The sequence below is a fragment of the Megalopta genalis genome, chromosome 2, assembly GCF_051020955.1.
Source record: "Megalopta genalis isolate 19385.01 chromosome 2, iyMegGena1_principal, whole genome shotgun sequence".
NCBI classification, from domain to species: domain Eukaryota; kingdom Metazoa; phylum Arthropoda; class Insecta; order Hymenoptera; family Halictidae; genus Megalopta; species Megalopta genalis.
The window spans coordinates 42,280,087-42,297,997 of NC_135014.1; the positions used below are offsets into that span (position 1 = coordinate 42,280,087).

Consider the following 17,911-nt stretch of genomic DNA (forward strand, 5'->3'; position numbering starts at 1 on the left):
CCCGGGGCCCTCGGACGCGTTGCAAACATTTTCGTATTTAGAAAGAGAGCTGATGGATGGATACACAAGCAACTCTTCCTGACCAGAAGTTTATTTACACTTAGATGCTGCGTCGGCCGAAAACGTAATGATAAAACAAACGAAAAAAGAAAGTGAAGGAGGGCAAGTAGCACGTGGAGCAAGTATCAGCAAAGTTCAAGGCGAGGAATCGAACCGCAGTCGTTACATTTCAATAACGAAATTAGCAGCCGCGTTATTACGAGCTCCAAATCGATATTGCTATGTCGCAATCCAATCACACAATCTTCTTTTCGCGTGCGGTCTAATCGACAGTTGTTAATCGCCTAATTAATCGTGAAACGCGCGTAAAATTTCTTCGATAGTCGTCGTTATCGATTTGTAAGCTCATTAATTCCACACTTAAGATCGAATTAATATCGTCTAGCTTTCGAATACGTTGAACGGTGAGAATGTTTCTTTTTTAATTGGCAAACGAAACAGTGAAACGAAGTTTCCAGAAGAAAAACATTATTTAAAAATATGCGATTGAATATGAAGAATGCTTGCTAATCTATTATGAACTTTAACCAATTATGATATAGGTTTTATTAAACTATAAATCGGCATGTGAAATAATCTGCGCCAGTTACGAGAAAGAGTGCATAATTATATGATCATTTGTTTTATGTCTTAATAACTTTAGAGAATTAAAAACAAGCTTTTACTATTTTGTACTAATTGTTGCCATGAATGCACAAAATCGTTATACATTGAAAATTATCGAAAAATTCGTTATGAATTGATGAATGAGTTCATTATGAAGTCTATGAACTTGATCAAATTAAAAATAGAATAAAATGATAATTAGCATTTAATTTTCTTACTGTAGGTTATTTAAGACAAGGTTATATAAGACAAACATTATTGCAGACCTACAAGAAAGGATATAAGTATGTACACTGTAATTTAAAAACCATTGCTTTTTATACTTTAATCTGCGTAAACAGATTCCGTCGAAGAATATGTTGCAATTTACCACCACTATTTCTTATCACAAAACCTAAATTAATTAACCTTAACATTTACGAGTAATCCGCTTTAATCCTTGACACTAATTAACTCAATTATACATATTTATTAAACAATTAACCGTAAGAAAAAAAAGACACAAATATCAAAACTCGAAAGAAATAAAAGAGGAAGAGTGAAATATAATTTTGAAAATGTATGTGAAAGAGCATGAGTTGAAGGTGATCGTTCATCCTTCATCGTCCACAGACAAAAATGAAAAATGCCCTGAAGTTTTCTGAAGCCTCTGAAATTCAAAATGGCGCGTAGTTCCAGCGACATGGTATCATTCGAAGTCCCGACGATCTAGACATCCAGAATTTACGAGCGGGGAATATTATATAATTCTCGGATGAAAAATGTCGAAGATGCATGATTAATGGCATAACGACCCAGATGTTGAAATCTACGTCTCACTCAACGATACCGACCGCGAAGCATCGCTCGTCTTTCACTCGTTCATCATTCCACAGGAGATTCGTCAACGAGGCGATTCTGTCGAGATGTAATCGGGTAGATATCGCGCGCCACATCCGTTCTCTAGAAATCCAGACGGACCCACTCCAAGTGACCACAAATAAACGAGAGACTGAGCAACGAGTGGAGTTCGAGTTCCTAGGCTTCAAGGTCCCCAGGTTAATGGCAAAACAGGGAAAGATAGTGAGCCGAAATACCATTTTGACACTCTGAAATTGCAGCACTTGCGCGAAAAAAAATGGAAATTTTTGTTAATACATACTTACATTTGTGCCAAACAATGACTAATTATACCGGCAAAAAGGAACTTCTATCCGCCGTTTCATTTCCTTAGACACATTTCTAGTTTTCTTACTAAATTTCGTCGTATGCTCTACGGTTACCATAATTGTTTCAATAATCTACTAGTCAATACAAATGGGACTCTTTCTTGATTATTTGTATTCTTGAATATTATTAATCACTGTTCACTATCCTTCAGTCTATCCTTTCATTTTTTATTAATCTTTCTTTTGTATTTTTGTATTTTAGCATATTTTTATTGTACTCATGGGATGTCTTTGTGACGTCTCTTCTTTTCTTTGTAAGAAAGGATTTTAGCAGCATATATAAGTAAAATAATAATAATAATTATTATTGTTATTGTTATATATTCCTTAAACGACAATTTACGTTAAATAACAGTAACAATTGCTTTTGTTTTTACATCACTGAACCTGTACAATTTGTCCCACAGAAACATTTGGTAAATTATTGCATCAAAACAGAAAGTGAAAATATAACACGAAAACACCTATCTCGCTTTGGATGGCATTTATTGTAATAATTCATTTACTGATCATTATACAAAATAAAAATTGTCTAATTCAATCGTAAGACACGGAGATTAAATAAAAATGCATTTCTTCTTTTAATATAATTTTAATAAACTGAAGAAAGCTGAAGAATCTTTTCTAGTTATTGTGTGTCAATTTCTGTACACTGATCTAATTACTGTATACCAATTTCTATGCACTGATCTAATTACTATGCTTCCATTACTGTGATCAGTTCTAGGTAAATACTATATCCTAATATAACAAATCTGAAAAAAACATGAAATATTCCATACTAAATGATTTAGCATAATTTATTATATAATACAAGAATTATATTATATAATACCGAAACATATATGTTTCAATGCTTACGATACTATTCAAAACTGAAACAAAAATCATGTGTAGCAAACAAAAAATGTACACACATTTCAAAGACCAAGAAAGTAAAGATAAATGTAACAAGTGGGGTCTGCCATGGGTCTGCCATCAACGTAAACATCGAAAATGATATGAAAATTTAGAAGACATGAAAACTTAATCCAGTTACAGTACTAAAAAAAAAGAGATAGAAACAAGACGTAAATTTGTTTCAATTACTGAATTACTTCCAATAAAAGAATATATCTAAGAGGTCAATTAAATTATTGTTTTTCTGTAATTTAGACACGTTTTATGAATACATTTTATCTTTTTGCTTTGGGAAGCATTATTTCTGTATTTTTTTCATCTTTATTCTTAAGCATCAAGGTAAAAACACATTAAAACTTATATCAGAAATTTAAAAAATTCGTTTCCACATTTTATAGGTTTTGAGAAATTAAACTTTTGATATGGTTATGAAAATTACAGATCAAATTTTATTGAAAAAAATCAACATCTTTAATTTAATAATATCGATTTTAAGTATAACTGAAATTATTGCGAGACCACAGTAACCAGAGGGGAGCACAGTAATTAACACACTAATCCTATTGTAATTTGTTTGGAAGGTAGGTATACGAGTATTAAAACCGATCGCTCCACGTTCCCTTTTCAATTTGTATCCCACTTTCAAGGAAGAGTCGCCCACTGTGCATAGTTCCGTTGAAACGGTCGGCTCAGAAAAATGGAAAGTTGTAAAATCGATTTTACGAGAACTGGAACGGCATTTTGTCCCACTGTGCAGCAGAATAGGGGGCACCGATGGGAAACGGTCGGGCCAATCGCGCGGAGAAACCGAGAAATCTGCTGTGCTGTAACAGTAACAGTGCTCCCCGTGCCTACTAGTAGAAGGAAGTTCATGCGTTCGCAAGGATCCTGCGTCATGATTTATTGATACCGCTTAAGAGGTATCGCGAGCCGAGACCTCCCACCGATATAGACCGTAATTATCGGAGTTACCGGCAAATCGTGAAGCAATTACGGTAGATGCGTCGATTGAAATTTTATCGCGTGCGCACAGTTAACCGATCCTCGGCAAAGTCTACAATCACCTAGCCGGTATGCAGTCACGCCTGAAATTGATTGGGAATTCGCGTAACGATGGCAGACGCCGCGCCGTAACGCCTCGCTCGTTCAATCTAATTTATTCAAAGCAAATAATTAAAACACGTTTATGTAATTAAAAGCTGCCAGTGCTACGGTCCCGATCGGATTTTCTGCGGAATTCAAGGCTTGCCGATCCTAAACAGATCCATTTTGCTTAACCCTTCGAGAACCACGCAATCGATGAATTTAGCTGTTCACGACGATTTTAGAAATGTTTTAAGACGTAAATACCGTTTTATATAGGTCGTTAAATTCGTCTTGACGTAAGCTATAACATTATGAAGTAAAAGAGGTTATTGCTGTTGTTTCTGTTAATTTATAATTTTAATATTCTAATAAAGATATTTTTGTTATTATCTATTGGGTTGGCAACTAAGTAATTGCCGATTTGTTCAATGAAATAAAAATTTTTTTTTACTTGGAACGAAGTTTAACACGTTCCGTGCCGAGCTTCTTTTACTCGAATCTTCACACTTTGATATTTTACTAAAACTTGATGTATTACGTGCAATTATTAATTCTCGTACACATAACAACGTAACAAAAACTTATCAACGCCCATTCTTGCGGTGGAAATTGATTCTTCGGTTCTAAATTTCTTGTAAACAATTTGTTCAGTTCACTAAGTAAACATGCAAGCGTGTAACATGGATGGTACACGTGGCACGGAACGTGTTAATCTGTAATGTATTTTCCATTTTGTTCGATGATCTTTTGCCATCTCTCTGACAACTTGAAAATTCCACGCTCGTAGAAAGTCTGATCCTTTTTGGCCAAAAACTGAGTTAAGTGAGATTTTACAGCGTCATCATCATTAAAAATTTTACCACGAAGGGAGTTGTCCAGGGATCGAAATAAGTGGTAATCCGATGGCGCGAGATCAGGACTATGTGGTGAGTGTAATATCAATTCCCAACTAATATCCATCAATTTTTGCCGAGTGAACAAAGACATGTGCGGCCTAGCATTGTCCTGGTGGAAAATGACACCTTTACGATTGACCAATTCTGGTCGCTTTTCCTTGACCGCTGCATTCAATTTGTCCAGTTGCTAACATTCACGGATAATAAAAAATAACATAATAATAATCATAATTTTATAATATAACATTTACGGATATCATAAAAATGGGAGTGAGAGACATCTATAACTGAAATCGGCAATTACTTAGTTGCCAATCCAATAATATTGTTGTTGTTCCGTCAGATTTGAAAAATTGTATTTTGGCCATCTTTTTGTACCTGATACACCACTGTGCGCCGTCCCAATCGATGAATCAACTGTTGAAATATATGAACAGTGTACCACGATTATTTTGTTTATTTATATACTCGTGTAGCATTTTTCTAGTACTAATTTTTCTCTTCGTTCGTTCTGAAATATCGTTCGGATATCAGGATCGTTTACATGTCACGAATAGGCTGCGGATTTTGTGCATTGATGGCAAATTTGGATAGTTACAATTTAGAATAGTAGTCACATTAAGAGAATTTAAAAATGTCAATATGTTAATTCAAATCCATTAATGTTATCGAAGAAAGAAATAACTTGCTGTTTAGTTTATATTTCTTGTAATTGATGAAAACAATTTTTATTTTGCATAAAAATCCGCAGTCTAGTGATAAAGATATTGCGTTCATTGAGCATTCTTGAACAATTTCAATGCATTAAAAATAATACATTGACATTTTCAAAGTTCTTTAAATTTCTCTATCACTTTAAATTGTTACCAGTAAATTTTGCCATAAATGCAAAAAATTCGCAGTCTAATTATAATGTTTGAAACTCGTGTTCGTAAAACACACTCTACATAACGCAAAAGTGTTCATATAGCTACTCTATTTTTAATAAATGAAAACGACTGTAAAACAAAATACAAATGAAATATTAATAACGAAACGAGAATTTCCAAACTGCTAAATTTTTCCAAATACATTAAACTGTTTAACGAATCTATAAACACAACCGCTAATGCATCTTTAAGAAGAAGATTGCACATATTCGTTACGTCGAATATATTATAGCTATGACTATTTCGTGGTAGACTAGAAAATGGTTCGAATTGCTTCGCGTTCCTGCCATGTGACGTAATCTAGTTGCTCGTATAAAACCGTATCGAACGTCAAAGGGAAGATTTAAAAGTAAAATCGCGCTTAACAAAAGTACTTTGAATCGTAAATTCGCTGCTAAAGTATTCCGAAATTCCCATGGTACCGATTGAAGGTTAACGATTGAAAATATACAATAACTATTGAATTTCTTTTAAAGAGCCATTGAATTGCTCAGGATAATCGATAATTAAACTCGCGAAATTTCAATGACCTAAAAATAAAAACGAGGGAGCAACGGTGCAATCATTCGTGAGTTAAATAGCCTATCGCGGCGGCTACAGTAAATTCATGGAAAAGAAGCGAAATACGGCTGTCTGTGAAATAGCGTGGATTATTATTCATGAGCACTACATCCGGATCCCGCACATTATATTCACTAATTTGCATTATCTTCGTAAGACACGCGTCAATGAAGCCGCTTAATTTAAATAGCCGATTTCAACGTAAAAGCCGCTAGCCTGCGAGAATTAAACATGGAATATTCATTTCTATTTCGAAGGTATAACTGTGCCTAATATTCGCGATAATATTATTAATTACAGTGACTAAAAAAAAAAAAATATTTCATGAAGCAATCATTTCTCGACGACCGTAAAGTACGCTTCGAAAATTAAAGTATGCGATATTTTATAATATATTCACATAAATAACATCATATAACATATAAATAATATGTAAATAATATCATACAAATAATATTATATAAATAATAGTATATTGATGAATGTATATTTGAATAAGCAATCATTTCTCGGCGATAATAAGTTTACGTTTGGAAAATTAAGTAAAAATACAATTTCTACCTCGAGCTTATAAAGACGCCTAATATCTGCACTTTAATTTAATTAACAACATATGTAAATAAGCAATTGGTGTCGACAGCAACGAAATATTTAAGTATTTAAAGATATCGATCTGGAAATTTCAGTATCCCAGAATTTAATGTACAGTGTTAGAAATTTAATTACTGATGTGAACACTTTAATTCATTCGAACTCGCAATAATTGGTGTCTCGAAATTCAGTTTTTTTTTTCAAGTAGAATTATTCGAAGAAAAAATGCATTTAAACAAAAAATCAGAAACAGTGGATTGGTTTGATCTCGACCTGATTTTTGCAAGTGCCAACGGAATCAAATATGTATGCATTGAATTCTAACGGATGAAAGAAGCATCCTTTATAAGGGCTGCGTGCTACTTGGTTTGGTCGGGAAGGGTCAATAAATCAGCAATGGAAAGAAGGGTCTACATAGAATACTTAATCAGTAGAAAACACGGAAGATATAAATGGCACGTGTACAGACTTGAGCAGCGATGGCATTAGAATTATTTAAGCGCAACCGGGGACCAAAATCGCTTGATTGTGACTGACGAATTATTCAGGACATCCGAAGGATGTGTCCGCTCGTAGGATGTTACGATATCATTCGCGGCTTCCTAGGAGAACTGGGTCGGACGCACCGTTACCCTCGGTGTTTTAATATTCATCAAACACGACCAGCTAGACATCAAAGAACCTTACCGATAGACCCGGGCCTAATCCTCTCTAGCCAGCAATGGATTCCGAAAGTTCGTTTCCAATTCGAAGGAATTTTTATGAGAGATCTTTTTGTCGCATTGCTTGTCGCAGATTACCTAATTAGAGGGTCGACATTATGCTAAATATGTACCGAGAAACCTCGCTTTCAGTGAAAACAGAAAATGCTTGAAAACGGCAGGCCAATTCGGGTTCTCCTTGAAAATGCTTTTTACAGTCGATGTATGCTACACATTGCTGTGGAAATATTTCAGTGCAACGACGTCGTCTCACGAACAGTGCAATGACTTTGTAAAAATTACAAATTAATGAGGATCTTCATGCAAAATGAAAATGTGCCAAGTTCATCGTCGGATACAGAAATTAAATAAAAATGAACCTTTTCTCTTAACAATTTTAACGAATCAAAAACGGTGAGATAATGTCTTGAAACTCCTCTGAAGGTAATGATGTTCCTCGAATCTAAATGTTCTTTCTGTAATTAAAATAGACAAATATTTTCTATGAAATCAAATAAAAGATTGATCGAATAACAATACTACTCGGGAAAACATTGTAAAATTTCGCACTGTCAAATTTACAGATCACTTGAAGACGAAATGTTTACACTTCGTAATAATATTCAATAGCTTTCGTTAAATTTAATTCGTTGAAATGATACAGAGAAAGAAAAAGGTGAATTAGAAACCACACAATTAAAAAAAATCATGTATTAAAGCTGAAAATACCGCAAACTAAGATCACGTTCTTTATTTTATAACGTTGAAACGATTTAATTTATCATGTATGTTTCATTATTTGAAGTTTCATAGCAAAGACGTTTTTTCGCTGCATATAAGTAAATAATTTTTCCTAAATACATATCGTTCATTTCAGTATGACGCTATCGGTCAACAATACAAAACTGGAAGTTCGCCATTAAGATAGTTTTAAAGTATGTATCTTCCAAAGGAACGTCAAGATACAAGCACGTGTCATGCGTTGTTTTTCAAGAAAAAGATACGTTGATTTACAAGAACAGCTTGTCTATACTGAAGTAATCTAACTAACACTATTCTTCCTTGTAAAATTCCCAAGGATGAAATAATAATTGATAAAACGAGAATAGATGCGATAATAGATTCATCTTCAACGGAACATGCAGTTTTTGTTATATGATTACTCAGACTACGGATTTAATGTATTTATTGCAACAATGGATAAGGCAAATAAAAAGCAATGAAGACATCAGAAGAATTTAAAAACATCATTACATTATTTTCAACTTTTTATAACTGTTAAGAGAAGAAATACATTTTTATTTAACTTCTGTTTCTTACAATTAATGTGTTTAATTTAATTTTGCATCAAGATCCGCAGTCTAATCGTTACCTTTAGTTAAACAAATTGTTCTGAATGGTTTGGAATAATTTGAAAAAATAACGCAATTTTCGATATCAACTTTTATTGAACCAATGGTGAAAGTTCGGTCTACGTACGGCGATGTACAGAGAAAATTTTAAGTGACGTTCAGAACAGTCAAACAAGCCAAGGTACTTAAGGGACCACGAAGTCCATCCAAAGTACCGTAAACACTTTGGAAGATGCGGTATCTCTTTGTCGGCTCGTTTTTTAGAGCAGGTATTGCCAGCAAACTGATTTCGACCTCTTCTCGAAAGTGAATGAACGCGAGGAAAATTGATTAATGCGAGTATTATTCAAAGATAATTGCTACCGTTAAACATTGCTCTTCATTAACGTTACGAAAAGTTATTTGCGATTATTAAAGCGCGGATTTGATGCGTTTTTTAAGAAAAGTGAATAGATGAAACGCAACACAGTGACACTCTTAGGCAAATTTTGCACTCCGACTCTATAATTTCTAACTCATTAAAATTATTTAAAACAGAAATGAATGCTTATGAGGTTCCTGTTTTTTGCAGTTAATGCACATAATATTTATTTTGCATAAATATCCACAGTCTAATGATCATGAAGTAAGTACAGGTTTCAAAAATTTAAACTTAGAGATTTAATAAAAATTAAAATGCATTCGGAGTGCTTCGATTTGACAAGAATTCAACTGTATTCAAAAATTATTATTTCGCAAGATCTATATATAGCAGTTGTAGGACAGAGTTCAGCACTCTTCGAATAAAATCTTGTTCAAGAAATATTTCGAATAAATTCTTTGAATAAAGAAAGAGAGTCAGGAGTTCCTATTTCACAATTTTGGTTTATTTAATAAATTTTGAATGCAATTTTATTCGAAATATTCAAAGAATTTATTCAAAAATTATACGAATAAGATTGTATTCGAAGAATTTACTCGCAATATTATTCAAATACAATTTTATTGGAAGAATTTATTCGATATGTTATATAATTAATGCGCAACTCTGTTACAGGGCAACTCTGAATATAACGAACAACTTGATTAAAATGCTGATTAATATAAACCCTTCGTCACATTAGGGTCTTTGCTGTGTTTCATTATTTTCACCTGTGAGCATGCTTCACAAAGGAAATCTGCCGCCAACCGTATTACTCAACTTCAGGCGACTAAGCGAGGTACAAAATTAATTATACAGGATCGATATCCAGCGTTAATCTATGACCAAACCACGGGCTAGCTCGCTGCCGCCACTCTAGCTGCGAAATCTCTCTAATGGTAGGTTCCTTCGCCCACCTCGACTTTCCCAACATCCTCTACGAATTAATTAGATGTTCAATCGAACGATTTCCAAACGCTATTGTTCCGGTCTCACAAATCAAACTCTTAATCGTCTAAGCAACGCACAGTCGTAGATCGACTTTAGATTCACGAAAATCCTTTACTATAAAAAGAATCCAAGAATCGATAATTACACATCGTGCTCGCAAGATGATTACGAACAGATATAAAGTCACTATTTATGATCATTAAACTGTGGATCTTTGCGCAAAATCAAAATTTTGTGCATGCGTTGCGAGAAACAAGAACTGCATAAACAATGATTTCCGTTCTGAAAAATTTTAATAAGTTATAAATAATGTAATCAAAAATTGCTACATTTTTGTAATAGTGTCAGTGTTTTGTGTTTCATTCACACATTTTTGTCATAAATGCATAAAATCCGCAATCTAATGATCATGCTTCATATATGCAAATCGGTGTCTTTGAAAGAAAAACTCAAAACATTTATTTTACTCACATCTTCTCTAAAAATTTATTGTACAATTTCGCAATCGTTTTGTTATTTAGTACGTTACAAGAAATTTTCTTCTAAAAGGTTTTCTCCAATGATTTAATATTTCATACACTTATTCTCTTATGGTTACAAGAGTAATTTGTTCTTTCATTCATTTTTGGTGGATGTAACGAGCATCGTTTTCGTTCGGGTAATTTATAGTTATGAAATGCGATAGTAATGTAACAATTGGACAACACAAATCTGATAAAACTGTTTAAATATTAAAAGTACAAATAAGAGATTAACTTTCGAAAATTCGGAAGAGCTAAATCGTTTACGATAGAAGATCAATTTTACTTGTTTGCTGCTATGAAACAATCTGATTTGTACCAATGACCCGTTCACGCCAAAAGCTAAATACTAACTAATTTTATTCAAAATTCAATAGTGGAATTTTACTCCGACCCAGATTGTCCGACGAATGGTTAATTGAGTTTAAAGATAACTATGAAAAATATTAAAAGACCCAAATTACCATCAGATTATAGTACCATCTTTAATATCCTACAATTGCCTGTTCTTGATAAAAAATATCGACAGTTTTGCAGAATATTGTAGTTGACACTTGAAGAATGTTTGCGCAAAATTTTAAGTCAAAGTGTTTTAAACGCGTTTTTCTGGAAACTAATTCTTCGCAGCTAGTTGACAGGATTTTAAAAAAGTATTGGACCGATAAACTATGAAATTTTAACTACACATTTGAAAAGAAACTTTTCACTTTAAGCAGCTGCTTAAAAGTCTTTTTCTTAAATAATTGCAGGTGAAACAATAACTGTACGTGTATAAAGGAAAACCTCATTGAAATGTTTTATTTCAGATTATCTGAAGGGGAGCTATCATGTCAACCACCAAAACCGGACTATATTTTTACACATATTCAAATGAAATAATCGTGTAACTTAATCAAATTATAATAATACAATGCTTCGGACTAATTAATTTAATAGTTCTTTCAAAAACATATAATTAAAAGAAGACATTTTTAGAAAACACTGAACTAAATTCTATTATATAGTACATTCAATTTGTGTTGAAGAAACAAATTTGATACGCCCAACGTGTGAAAAAAAGCGAAAAGAATAAATTTCTTGAAAAAGTCAAACCGTGTCCCATGTTAGGAACTCATTTTTCAAATCTGTGAATTTTCATACTTTCAGTTTTTTTCCTTTATTACAAAGTATACGTATCTTAATTTTTAAACGTGTTACTTTGAATAAAAGAGTTCTTTTAATCGAAAATTATGATTTAAAAAATAATTAATCTCATATTAGACACCTTTGATCTATCTTCGCGCAAATTGAAGTAATAAAATTGGTCTATCATAACACATATGCAAAGTTTCAGACTAACTCATCTAATAATTCTAAAAAATAATAGAACGTCACTGTTGAGCGACCAGCGCGTTAACTACAAAATATACTCGCTGTCGAAAACATATCATCGTTCGCGAATAATACAGAATCCATGGAGTGGGGCGGCGACTTTTTCCAATCGGACTTTTTCGTTTTAGCCAAGCTAGATCGAGCATTCCGATCACTGTGCGAGGTTGTAACGAGAACGGGGGGTAGAGGGGGCCAGCCGGGTCCACCATTGGAATAGCTACAGCGAAAGGTAAGGGCACCGCAGCAGATTAATCTGCGGTATGACAACGAAGAACAAGCTCGATCTTGTAGGAAGCAGATCGAGACCCTTGAAGTATTCCGCCAGGGTCGTATAAGTTTGAGGTACCTGCACGAAAACTGGTCCAGGGAGGAAGAACGGCGCATACAAACGATCTCGTCTCTCCGCTCTCTCCTCGAGGCGGTCCGCGCACGGTTGCCTTCCCTCTCTCGTTCCGTTTCGTGGCCCGGCGTTATTCGTCCTCCTCCTTTCACCGATCACCTGTCTCCCCTTTACCAACTCGAACGGAATCATACCCCCACACGTATCGGGCATTAGAGTTTCTCACGTCATCCTCTTATCAAGTTTGAAAAAACCGGTCCTCCCTATCCGCGCCGCGCGTCCAGCTTGCGGATTATCCGTGGATAGGCGGATACACTCGGACGCGTAGGTCAAGCCAGACGAACCCAAGGCTAAGTAACTCGTGTCTCGTGGATCTTCCGTGACATCGGGCACACGCTAATCCTTGGGCTAGATTCGCGACCTGTTCTTCTAACCATTAGGTTGCTTCGTACTCCAAATGTGTCGGTGATTTTGAAAGTGGTGTATGTCATACATTTCGTTCTGTGAAATTCAGACTTTTGCGCTCAAGCGTATTAAAAAATATTTTTCTACTATCTGAAAAATATTTAAAATTATTTTAATAAATTTTAATAAATAATTAAGATTATTTTAATTAGAAGCATGGAAACATATCTTTTGAATACTTCAATGATTTATATTATATTATTATTATTTCTAAATTAACAGTAAATCCTGGTCATTGATTTACAACTAATAAAAATGATGAATCATTGCTTATTTGCTTATGCTTCATATATTGTAATTTTATTTGTTACATGTGTGTCGTATTTTCTTTTTATAATAATTACCGGAAATTTTATTTCCGGCTGTCAAACTTTGACGATTCAGGTGAACACTTAGTATATATCAGATAACACATTATCTACCGGCGATCATTTTACAATTTCCGAAAGTCCATAATTTACAGTTACAAATTGCGTGATAAATTTGTTTACTGATACTATCTATTTCAGTCGTATACCAACGAGTTATCCTTGCTGCTTTGGAATTCATTTTTAATAGGTCACATTTTCTGTATGTATCTTTACCTAGTGCATAAAAATGTAAATTGAATTGTGTGTTGAATATTTTCCTGTATGTCTATTGGCATGCGATTCATTATTTATACTATTGACAAAATTTTGAATGACAATACAAATTATGATAAATTATTAATAGATGTTTTAATTTGAATAAATATTTAATATAAATTTAACTTATGGGAGATTTTCAATACAAACTTTAATTAATGTAGATTTTTAATATAAATTTAAATTATAGTGAATTTCTTTCTTAAAACAATATGCAATTAAGCATTACTAAAATGGAGTTCGTATGAACAAAGGTTATTAAACGAGGTACCATTGCATTGTCATTAGTTACATTCGTTAATTTTTGAATAACAGATTTTGTCTAACGGTACATTTTCGCTGCTTTAAATACATTTTTCATCGAATCCAAAATGCACGAGAATTGAAGCAAGACATGCAGTAAATTCTTCCTAATTGACGCTCAGATTGTACACAAAAATGCACAATTTGGGAAGAGGAGGTATGACTATTCGAGCCTTGCAGCTCGTTTTTGTATTTACCGATTGTCAACAACTATAAAAACGGATCGTAAGGCTCGAATAATCGTACCTCCTCTTCCCAAATTGTCCATTTTTGTGGACAATCTGAGCGTCAATTAGTGTATCTGAGCGTCAATTTTACTCCATTTCACAATGAATAGCATATACCATCGACAATGTGTTCAAAATATGGTTTCCCTACTAAATAACTTATTAAAAATGCTGTATCAGAAAGTATTTTCGATATCCTCTTTTAAAGAATAATTCCAAAAGAAAATTTCACACACACACACACACACTTTACATCGCTGAAGTCCAATTATTAATTCACGGTTGAATCCTTAATATTGAATTGCAAGTATTTAAACACTAGGAAATCGTCGTTTCTAACTATCGTGTTATGGAGTAACAAGAAACTAAATATATAACATGTTTGAGATAGTAGAACATGGAATAAATTTACAAAAATGTATCCTTACGATGAGCAACATAACTTTTAAACTTAAAGGAGGAAATCGTGTGTCACTGCTAATATTCACTTAACATGTAAGGGTAACAAGAGAAGGTACAAGTCTCATACTTAATTTCGCGCACTTGCAGGAGGCGCGTACAAGCCAGCCGGCCATTGCCATCGCAAATTCCTGCTAATCATCGTAAATGTTCGACGAGGTATTAGATACAGGTTGGCTGCTAAAAACCCTTTCATGGATCTTATTACATGCATCCTTTTACCTTTCAGACTACTTCTCTCTTTGTTTTATAGTACAATCTTTCATACTAAAATATTAAAACCCTTGAAGCAAGATTTCAAGCAACCCTAAGTACTTACAAGACCGTAAGTACAAGACTCTAAATCGTTGCACCTAACGCCGTTATTATAAATTGATAATTATGAACATTTTGATACAATTAGATGAATAATAAATATTAAAAAGTTTTAATATTTTGTTCGAATTTGATTCAACTGTAACAATTTCCCTGATGAAACGAGACAATTTTTGTTTCTTTCCAACAGAAAAATTAGATTTTGTTTCGATATAGAAATTGAGTTTTGATTGAGTAGATTATATATCGAATACTTATAGTGCAAAAAAATAAATCTTATATTAAAAATTTATTAGAATTAACATAACGCTCATTTAAAAGTAATTAAATTAAATTTCTACTAAAAATCTACTTCAATTTAAATTTCGATTTACATTTCTATATAAATCTAGTATAATTTAAATTTCTATAAAAATCTATTATAATCCAAATCTATGAGAAAATTTCATTACAATTAAATACTGCATAAAAAATTTAATAAACTCAATTTCGCCCCTATCGAAAACATATTGCAATCTAGATTTCTGTTAAAAGTCTATTATAAAATAAAATTTCTATTAAAAATCCACTAAAATTTAAATTTCTATTAAAAATCCACGAAAATTTAAACTTCTATTAGAAATCCATTAAAATTTAAATTTCCATTAAAAATCCACTAAAATTGAAACTTCCATTAAACATCTACTGAAACATTTTCGAACGTAACAATTAAAATCACAGTATCATGCTTGGTATTTGAGAAGGAGATCAACATTGCGAACAAAGCGCTATTAGCAAGCAGACCGTTCCATGCAGAACAGTGTGAACGCAAAATTGCACGTCAAGTTCAACGTGCACGTCTTCTCGTTGCCGCTGCCACGATTGGAGCAGTCGACCATTAGCATCGTGAATTCCTTCTAATTATCGTAAACGTTAAGTGGATCTTAGAATCTACGATGCACACCGAAGACCTTAATGGGACCAGTTTCGCGATTTCTTTTGCGATACGTCGGTCTCGCGACAACTTGTGCTCGTCTCATAATTCTACTCGAATTAACACTCTATCTGTGAAATTTTGCGACAACAGAAAGACCCCTTATGCTTTTAAACTCATTAGCTCACCAGAGGCCCTTAGGAAGAGACGTTTCTCAGACCACCGTTATTTTTATATTTTATGCATCCTCACATTAAAATCTTCACTGTGCATTCTTTTCATCTGTGATTTCACTTAATTGCCGGCCAGATCTGGGCACAATTGAAATGACATGGCGTGAAATATTATTTCAAATAACGCGTAATTTGATTTTGTAATGATCTCTATGCCCGTGATCACTTTTTAAGTAACATTATTTGAACTATTACTTTAAATAACATATTATCTTATTTTGTAATTGTTTGAAATAATTATTTGAGGTAATTGTGAAGTTCTTCCTGTAGATCATTTCGGGATCTAATTATCAGCTCCAAAGCTTGTTTATATTGGCATTCCCATTGACAATTCGACAAGATAACAGAACCAATCTGAGTATGTTCGATGATAAGAAATATTTTTCGAAGCATTTTTCCTGCATTCTTCCGCGCCAGTGGAACGATTAACTTCTATCGTGACAATATTAGATAGATCTAGACAAAAATCTATTAAGAATAAACTTTTTGGAAAACAATATTGCTTAAAGCAAATTGTCTTAATGACTTCTTAAAATCAAATCTTCTTATTGCATATTATTTCAAGGATCATATCTTTATAATGACAGAGTGAGAATCTTGCTTAAAACAAATCTATGTAAAGATTTTTTTTAAACAAAATCCTTTTGTTGCATATTATTTTGTGGATTATTTCATGTCATATTTTAAATAAAAAAGATAACGAAATAACTTATTATTTGATATTGTCATTGTTTCAAATAGATCGATATTATTTTCATTTTCAAGTAACAGCATTGGAAACGACAATTCGTAATTAATTATTTCAAATAATCAATTCTTAATTCCATTTCAAATAAAATTTGCTCGGATCTCTGCCAGCAAGGAATCTGAACGACGTGAGCATTGTGTACACGTTCGGTAGAGAAACGAGAGACCGATTTGTGATTTCACTTAATTGCTGTTAACGAGTAAGAACATTCTAAGCGTTATGATTTCATTAGAAAATGAACGACACCCTTGGGATTTTCACTTAATTGCTGTTAACGAATAAGAATATTGTAAGCGTTGTGAGTTCACTAGAACATAAGCGATCACATTGAGATTGCAATTTTTTTACAATATAATGTTGGTAATAGACAAATTTTTGGATCCATATACCGGGTAATCATGATTGAAATGGCATTTCAGAGAGATAGAAAGTGAAATTTCGATAACTAAAATATTTTTATTTAGTCATTTCACGATTTATGTTCCTTTCTAACTAGAAAGAAACATTCATCAAGACAAACACCCCTCGCCAAAAGAATTAAGACACCCGCTGATTTAGTATAAATTATAATTTTTCATTTAGTTTAAGTAATGTTTTACGTTTGGTATTTAGTTTTATGGCATCGTATTATCGATAGTATAGTCCTCACGCAACAAGAAGGCGCCTTTGTGTTTACATCCCCCTTCTTACTAGCTGTCCCACTGTTGCAACTATCGATCGCTATTGGCCGAAAACGATGACGGAGATCGACAGCGATCAATACTGACCGACAGCTGCGGCAGCGGAGCAGCTAGTAACAGGGGGAATGTAAACACAAAGGTGCCATCTTGACGCGAGAGGAGTATAGACATTAAGAAGTGTTTGTTATTTAGGCGATTAGTTCAGCCATTTATTGCATTTTGTTCAGTGGAAATGTATGCTGAGTTCATTTCGTACGATACGTTTTCGAAATATATGGAACATAGTACAACATGCGTGGAACCAAATCAGAAATAGTAGAAAAAAAAAGTAATTTAAAAACGCAGTGGATATATTGACGAAAAGAAAATTTAATTTTCTTTTATAACCTCGACGTTATTTTTGTTACAACGTAAAATATATCTACCTATTTGTAACAGTTTAATATAATTAACTTTGAAATAAATTGAA

The 17,911-nt window shown here is 33.2% G+C and overlaps 1 protein-coding gene and 1 long non-coding RNA gene across 2 annotated transcripts in view; one reads left to right on the forward strand and one right to left on the reverse strand.

Moving 5' to 3' along the window:
- LOC117219431 (tRNA dimethylallyltransferase) overlaps nt 1–17,911 on the reverse strand; it is a 199,861-nt gene that overhangs the window by 153,572 nt on the left and 28,378 nt on the right. The window lies entirely within an intron of this gene.
- LOC117219434 (uncharacterized) lies at nt 9,757–11,989 on the forward strand. The gene is made up of 2 exons (XR_004490019.2): nt 9,757–10,189; nt 11,569–11,989. It is a non-coding gene; the product is annotated as an uncharacterized LOC117219434 (long non-coding RNA).